Source organism: Lycium ferocissimum, chromosome 5, assembly GCF_029784015.1.
Source record: "Lycium ferocissimum isolate CSIRO_LF1 chromosome 5, AGI_CSIRO_Lferr_CH_V1, whole genome shotgun sequence".
Taxonomy (NCBI): domain Eukaryota; kingdom Viridiplantae; phylum Streptophyta; class Magnoliopsida; order Solanales; family Solanaceae; genus Lycium; species Lycium ferocissimum.
The window spans coordinates 54,204,035-54,212,212 of NC_081346.1; the positions used below are offsets into that span (position 1 = coordinate 54,204,035).

At 32.9% G+C, this 8,178-nt stretch overlaps 1 pseudogene; it reads left to right on the forward strand.

Moving 5' to 3' along the window:
- Nucleotides 1-3,142: 3,142 nt before the first annotated feature.
- On the forward strand, nucleotides 3,143-4,235 carry LOC132057823 (probable E3 ubiquitin-protein ligase ARI8; annotated as a pseudogene).
- The last annotated feature ends 3,943 nt before the right edge of the window (nucleotides 4,236-8,178 follow it).

Genomic DNA, 8,178 nt, shown 5'->3' on the forward strand with positions numbered 1-8,178 from the left:
ATGTTTGAACTTCAAATATATATACCTTCACTAATTGTCAAGTTCAACTTTTTGACATTACATATTTTAGCGTTGATACATGGTATATATGCAAAAATTCTAATAATGTTGGTACAGTTAAAACGTTGTCCAAATAAGGTACTCGTGAAGTTTTTTAGGAGTTCTAAATTTAAAAATTTAGAGAAAATTCATCTTTCCCCGCAAAAACCGCACAACTCAACTTTAAGAACTAAACTTAACGCGTAATTATATAACCCCCCAAACAACTGGCGAATTAAAATCAACCTTACTGTCCACCAATTGAGATCGAATGTTATTACACTACTCACTTTTTGATTGATCCACGTCATTTAATTATTATTTTAAAATAAATTCATCAAAATTAAACTAAAATTAATTAAATAAACCGCTTCTTCTTAACACCCCCACATTCACAACCCACTTCTTCTTGGCAGGAAACCCAATTTTTGGCAATCAGAATGAAGCTGAAGCTCATAATCCATAGAATACCCAGATTTTCCAAATTTACTACTTCCAGCGGTGATTCCGTTGGTTGAGTCAAATAAAAAAATTAGATAATTTAGCCATGAACGCTGACGGAGTGCTTGGTGACTCAACTTTGGAAATCGTTTTCCTTCTGTTAAGGAAAATGGGTGGCGTCACCGCATCGTGGAGGCAATGGAGTAGACAATAAATAAAAGAGAAGAGAAATAAAAAACTTAAAGGAAAAGTGGGACCCACATATTTTATTTGTCTAAAAAAAAAATCATATAGTTAAAAGGAAAATCTAATATATCAAGAAAAAATATTCAGAGTATTAACTATGTATTGGCCATTAAAAAGACGACATGTATTATTTTATTAGTTTTTTTAATTTTTTATTTCCTTCTCACTTGCATCCAGGAAGGTGAGTACAATTTCTATTGGGGGATATTTAATACACTATAGAGCAAGAATGTGAGGGGAAAAGGGGGGGGATAAATAATCACAAGAAAGTTTAGTTGTTAAAGTGAGTTGTGCGACCAAATTTAGTGTGAAAAGATGTATTTTCTAAAAAAAAAATAAAGTTCTTGATAAATTATTTATTCATATTAAGTGGATTTTTAAATGGGGACTTTCATAATTAACAACATTTATGCCCCTAATAGCAAATTATGGCGATATTATTGAGTTTTCAAAATATAAAAACAGTTTTTTCAAAACATATCATACATACACTTGCAGCCATACATACAGTCATGCATGTATGCATACATACATACATACAATAGTCGCCCATGTACGTTGTTGTCCATACATACGTACATGCATGCATGCGCGTGCATGCATACACGTTGACCGTCATACATACATATATATATAAATAAAGATATACATAAAAATAAAAATCTAGCTATTTTTTTGTAATAATTTAAAAGTATTGCTAAAACGGAACTAGTGGGCTTAAATCATTAAGTCACGTAATTTTCCATTTAGACAAATTGAAAATAAGTACATAATTTGGGTCAAACCCGAACATCGTAAACAGCACTTGTGCTCTGCGTTAGGTTTCTATTGGGCTAAATGCATATTATTGGGCAATTTTAATTGTCCTTCACAGGGAGTGGTCTTTAAATTTGGCCCTCAAATCGGTGGCGCTTTTTTTTTTGTCCTTGTTAAAAGGCTACGCGGTTCGATTCGAGCAGCACCGCTCGGTCAAAAAATTAAAAAAAGTTTCACAAGACATAAGTTGGGATTCGCAGGGGGGCATAAGTTGGGTTTCAAACTTTGCCCTTAGTTTAAGACAAAAAAAAAAAAAAAGTTATTTTATACAAATTTATCGCAAACCTTTGCCTTAAAACACAACAATTGGGCAAAAGCTAGTCCTTTAGGCAGATGTTTGCCTTAAGGTTTAATTTTTGAACAAAACCTCTGAATTTTTTTTTTTTTAATACAGAGCACGAATTCGAACCTAGGACATCTGGGTGTTAAACGGAGGGCAATATTAAACACCATCAATTTGAGAAGAAAAAATTAAAGACCACCCCGGTCAATCCGCACAAAAAAAAAAAGTATTTTATTTCCTTTTAACATAGTACTTATATCAAAATATAAACTGATTAAAAAAAGGCCTTCAAGTTCCATTAGGTTTCTTCTTCTAAAGTCCTCCAAATTCCAAAAGTTGTAGGATATATCTAGGGTTTATTATTAATATTAATTATCTCTTCCTCATAATTTCTGGTTTCACTATTAAAATTTTTGCTGTTATTATCTCTTCCTCATAATTTCTACGTTTCACTTATCAAAATTTTTGCTTATGGATTCCGATCATGAAATTTACGATATGTATTCAGACGAAGATGAGGTAGTTTTCAGTGATGGCGACAACATTGATGAATCCATGCACTCTGACAATCAGGAAAATTACAAAATCTTGAAGGATACTGATATTCGTCAACTCGTGAAAGAAGATGTCGAAAACTTCAAACATTCTCTCTGTCCCACAAGACGTTTCAGTACACTTCTACGACGTTATAATTGGAATGTCAACTCGAGCCAATGAAGAGTGGTTTGCTAATGAACACGAAGTTCGTAAGTCTATAGGTATGTTATCTGAAACAACTACGTCTCAGTCTCAGAAAATATAAAACCCTTTGAAAAGAATTAGTAATCATGTGAATTGTGGTATTTGTTTTTGAGGAATATTCTTTTGATAAGGTTGCTTTTGCTACTTGTAATAAACATCCTTTTATGAGTATGTTGGGAAGGTTACATTAGTGCGTCGATTGATGATGGTTCTAATAGGTGTCTCGGGTTTACGCTTGTCCCGAACCACGTTGTGATGCTATGGTAGGTGAAAGTAAGATTATTCGTTAAGTTTCGAGAAAGATAGATTGAAGTATTATGATTGTTTATTTCGATCTTATGTCGAAGAAAATAGGAAGATCAAGTGGTGTCCTTTCTAGGGATGTGAATGTCTTGTTGAATTTGAGATAGGGAGCGAGAATTACGATGTGATTTGTGATTATTCTAATGGTTTGTTGCTGGAATTGCGTGGAGGAAATTGTCGCCCGATTGATTGTGACACTATGTATGATTTCTAGGAATCACGGAAAGGCCAGTTTTGAATACGAATTGGATTTTTGGCTTTTACTAAAAATGTCCCAAGTGTGACAACTCAATTGAGAAAAATATGGGGTGTATACATATGACTTGTAGGTGTGGTTACCAATTTTGTTGGCTTTGTTTTGAAAACTGGGGTACTTGTTATAGTAGATGTAATAGGTATGAGGAAAAAAGAGATAAAAGAAGCCAAACAATGTGTTCAAAGGTACATGCATTTCTATGAGAGATGGTTATCTAATGAGAAGTCAAAACAAAAGGCCATAGCGGATTTGAAAAAAATGAGAGATGAAGGATTGAAGAATTTTAGTGAATTGCACTCTTTAGCTGAGACTGAATTTGAATTTATTATAGAAGCTTGGAAACAAATTGTTAAATGTAGGAGGGTGTTGAAATGGACTTATGCTTATGGATTTTATTTACCAAAAGAGGAGGTGGCAAAAACACGATTTTTCGAGTACTTACAAGGGGAAGCTGAGGCAGGTCTAGAGCGACTTCATCATTGTGTGGAGAAAGAATTGATAGACCATCTTGGATCGACCAAGGAATTGGATTATACAGAGCAAGGGTCTTACAAGAAGTTCGAAATTTTTCGTTCGAAAGTCATTGGCCTGACTAAAATTACTGGAAATTACTTTGACAAGTTGGTTATGGCACTAGAAAATGGACTCAAAGATGTGAATACTTCAAGAGAATTCACTAGAAAAAGGGAAGCACCAATGAGTAGCAACAAAGAAGGTATTATGTGGAAGTGTGATATGTGCACATTCTTGAATGAAGATTTTGACACAATTTGTCAAATGTGCCTTGGTCAATGAAGCAAATTTAGTTCACTGAATTTAGAAGAGGTATTTTTTTTTTGCTTAGCAAATTGGGTGAAATTAAAGACTAGATTATTTAGTATGATAAACTTATAAAGCTTGGTTTTTTCTCAATTTCTTGTGTGCAGAATTTGTTTTTATATAATTTCATTTGTTTTCAGTTATCAGTATGTCAACTTTTGTTTTGTTTAATTTCTATCTCAGGCATGCTTTTTGATCAAGCTTGTATTTCTCATAAAAAAGCTCATTGATTCTTTTTAGGATTGTGTTGAAAACTCCTATATTTAATTTAAGTCAACAAAATCAGGGTAGAAAAACAAGTGCATTATTCATATAATTTCATTATTTCGAATTGTATGATACTTTATAGATTGTTCTTTTTATTTTTATTTTTAACAAGACTTGAAATGATATTCATAGACAAAAGACATTAACCTGATTGATTGACTTCTTGCTGACGGCATATACATTTTCTGAAAAAATTTACATTGTTTCTCAGTTTTGGTTAAGTAATCTGTTTTGTTAAAATGATGCTCCATTACCCTAACCAGTAGTAAAGAGGATTCATTGATGTTTTCCAAAGGCCAGAAACCTTTACATATGTAAATATAGTGAGTGTCCGTATGGGGTTTTAAGTATACCAATATTTATGAGAAAGAATGTCAAGTCGGGCTCGAGCCAGATACCACTTTGGAAAATCTAGTAGTCCAACTTTGTGTCCGAAAATACGAGGCAAGGGAGTAGGGACCATGGATGGAGCTAGGGGGCAGAAGGGATTCATCCGAACCCCCTTTGAATTCCCTGCCTTAACGCGTTTTTTTTTTATATTTCCTCAATTCCTTTTAATGAAGTGCATGTCTCCACCATCGAGTATACCACCAAGAAACAATTTCTATATGGAACGTAGACCTCCCAAAAGATAACGTAAGTGTGTAAAGGTTTCCTCGAGATGGACTGGAGATTAGCTCATTTGTGTATTTTATTATTTATATAAGTATAGATTTGTTAATGTAAGACATTATCGTAACTCGTAGTTCTCCAAATTTCATCTCTTGCTGTAGCTTGTACATTGTTGCAAAAGACTATTGGATTTTCAAAGCATTGAGGGTAATAAATCTCACCTGGCCTTCTTTTCCAGCCAACACAGTATATAAACTTTTATAAATGGATAAAACAACTTTGAAAAATAGATATTTAATGAAGTTGTTGTGGCAGAAATCTTACAAGAACAAATCACCAAAGATCATGGTGAAGTTATATGCACTTCTATATTCCTAATCAGAGAACTCGGAGTCGAATCATGAAAATAGAGTTGTCTTTGATAGAGAGTGTTTTACCCTAAAATGAGATTTTCCGGAATATCAAACACCAAATGGAAAACAGAAATCTAACCTATCTAGGTAGCTTAAGCTTACCACGTCTGTCCTACATTGCTTAGATTCTCCAAAAATGCTACCATATTCTGTATCGAATCCGTAAGAGACGCACTACTTTTGTATATTAATTTGCACCATCCAAAAGCACATAGCCACTATACCATTTTTATGGTGTGAATAATAGGATTAATCATGAGAAAGAATGAATATAATTTTCAAGATACTATAAGAACAATACACGTCCTATATATCCCCTAAACATTTATATATAGTTATATTAAGAAAATAACAAGTTAATTTTAATAAGTAATAACTAGTGATATTTACACACAAGTAATCTATGTTTTTAATTAGTGCACTAGTAATCATACATTACATTATTATTTAAGAAATCTGCTTTCAAATAGAATTTGCAAAATTAGTAAGATAGCTAACATATAATTAACATCATATTTTAATAAAATAGACTCCAGTCAAGAGGAGGAAAGCAATGAATATTATCAAGTAAATAGTCATATGCAATGAAATTTCCATAGTAATTGGAGTAATTTCTTTCATCATTGTCAATCATTATGACAATGTAGAAAAGGAAAGAAAAAAAATCAAGGAGCTCAATTGGCTACAATTGTCCAGTACAGCCCCATCACAATTCGAAACTCTAATTACCCATTCAACAATTTTGGTCCTTTAAGTTTTTAGTCTTTGACTAGTATTAACAATTTATGTTTGTTAGATTTGACGGAAAACATTGAAAAACTACAATAGATACTAAAAATATTAAAAAAATACAGAAATTACACCTCAAAAACTGTATCAGACTCTAGAAATAAATAAAAATAAGAAAAACTACAAAAATAGCACCTTTGAATGCAAGTTTCCACTAATTTTCATTTTATTTCATAGTTTCTGTCAAATCTAACAGATAGAGTTCAGCAAAATATATGACGGAAACTAAAGAGTCACTTGGTACAATGTTGAGATGTCCGAGGATATCCCATTGGATTAGCTATTGTGCCTTCTATATGGGATAACTAATACCATTTTAGTATAAAAGTTATCCAGGGCTTAGCTAAAACCCAAACCAAATATGGAATAAAATTAATTTTAAATTTTATTCCAGAATTATTATCCTTGTCACATACACCAAACAATAAAGTATTAACTTTTGACGAACCAAACCAAATATGGAATAAAATTAATCTTAAATTATAGGCAAAATACATCAAATCCACCCTAAACTATACACAAAAAATCGAGTTCACACTCCAACTGTTACGCCCTAGAAAATTTCATGTTACTAAGGCTGAAGACGGCTTAATGTGAGCTCAAGGAGGAGCAAATATTACAAGTATAAAGGATGAAATTCTACTGTATTAGTACGAGGATAGCATGAGTATGATATTTGGAATTCACACAATACGATTGAACGATACGTTAAAATATATATAGCCCTCGTAATCATAAGTCGAGGTGGGGTCCACATGTCGAGATTTTATAAAGGACATATGACAAGTTATATGGATGATATATGTGAAGTTAAACACAACTCAAGAAGGACCCTTGAGCCAAATCAAAGTGGAAGCCCTCCAAAAAGATATTTTTTAAGTTACGTTTTCAGGTGATCTGACTTCGGGAGGCCATAACCCCATCATTATTTGGGAATTTGGGAAAACTCCAAAAATTAAAGTTGTAGATAATTGAAATACCTTTCCAACCATAGGTCGTGGGCCTATATGTGACATAGGGATAAAACGTTATGGACGTTTTAAAAAGAGTGGTCGGCTGGACAGATGGCCGCCCAACCCGATTTCAAATGCCAGGCCCACTTCCCTTGCTATTTAAGGGAAATTTTCAGCCTTATCTGCCTCATTTTCATACCAAAGGTCCGAATATTATAGATAGAGAGAGAGGAGAGTTAGAGAGAAAAGTGGTATCGTAGCGAATGCTCTAGGGTTCACTCGACTCGATGAGAGTCGGTGCCGTCATGCCTACCATTGTTGTGGTGTGACACCAACTAATCGACGACTTATTACCTCCTTATATTTTGTTTTTGTGGAACTAATTTCACCCTAGAAGGTGACATGGCAGACAAAAATAAATATAAAAAGGAAATAGGTGTGTTTGAATCTTCAAAATAGAAATGTGAGCCCATTTTCTTGTTTTTACTTAACTATTTCGAGAAAATACCATAAATAGTCACTTATCTATGGGAGTAGGTCTAAAATGGTCCCTTAAATATACACTTACCGATTTTAGTCCTTTAACTATCCAAAAACTTATCAAATTTGGTCTCCGTCTATTTTTTATACAAATAGCGTACAAACTCATAAACCTTCGTGAGATTAATCGTTAAACGGATTGCGTCGGTTAAAACAAAAGGAAAACCTCAACTTTTTTTTTTTACAAAACCGACGGACTCCCGGCATTTTTTTTTTTTTTGAAAATTAAAGAATGAAATGTAGGAACTTGGAATCGAACCCGGGTATGTTCCTTGGCATTAAAGAGCTTTACCATTAGACCACTGATATTCTTTGTTCATATACTTAGATTGAATTAATTTATACTGTTTTTTCGCTCTAAAAACTGATGGACTTTTCTTAAAAAAATAAAAAAATAAAAAAATAAAAAAATAAAAAATAAAAATAAAAAACCGACGGACTCCATCTATTTATTTTAGAAAATAATTATATTTTTTAGTGCAAAAAATAACCGACGCAGTCCGGCGATTTTCTTAAAGAAATTTTAAAAAATTATTGAAAAAACCGATGGAATCCATCGATTTTTGCCAATTTTTTAGTAGTGTTTGAGAAGAATGGTTACATAAATTGTGTGCCTGAGTTTGTCTTTTCAAATTTCAGAGACTCGAGAGCGACACCAGC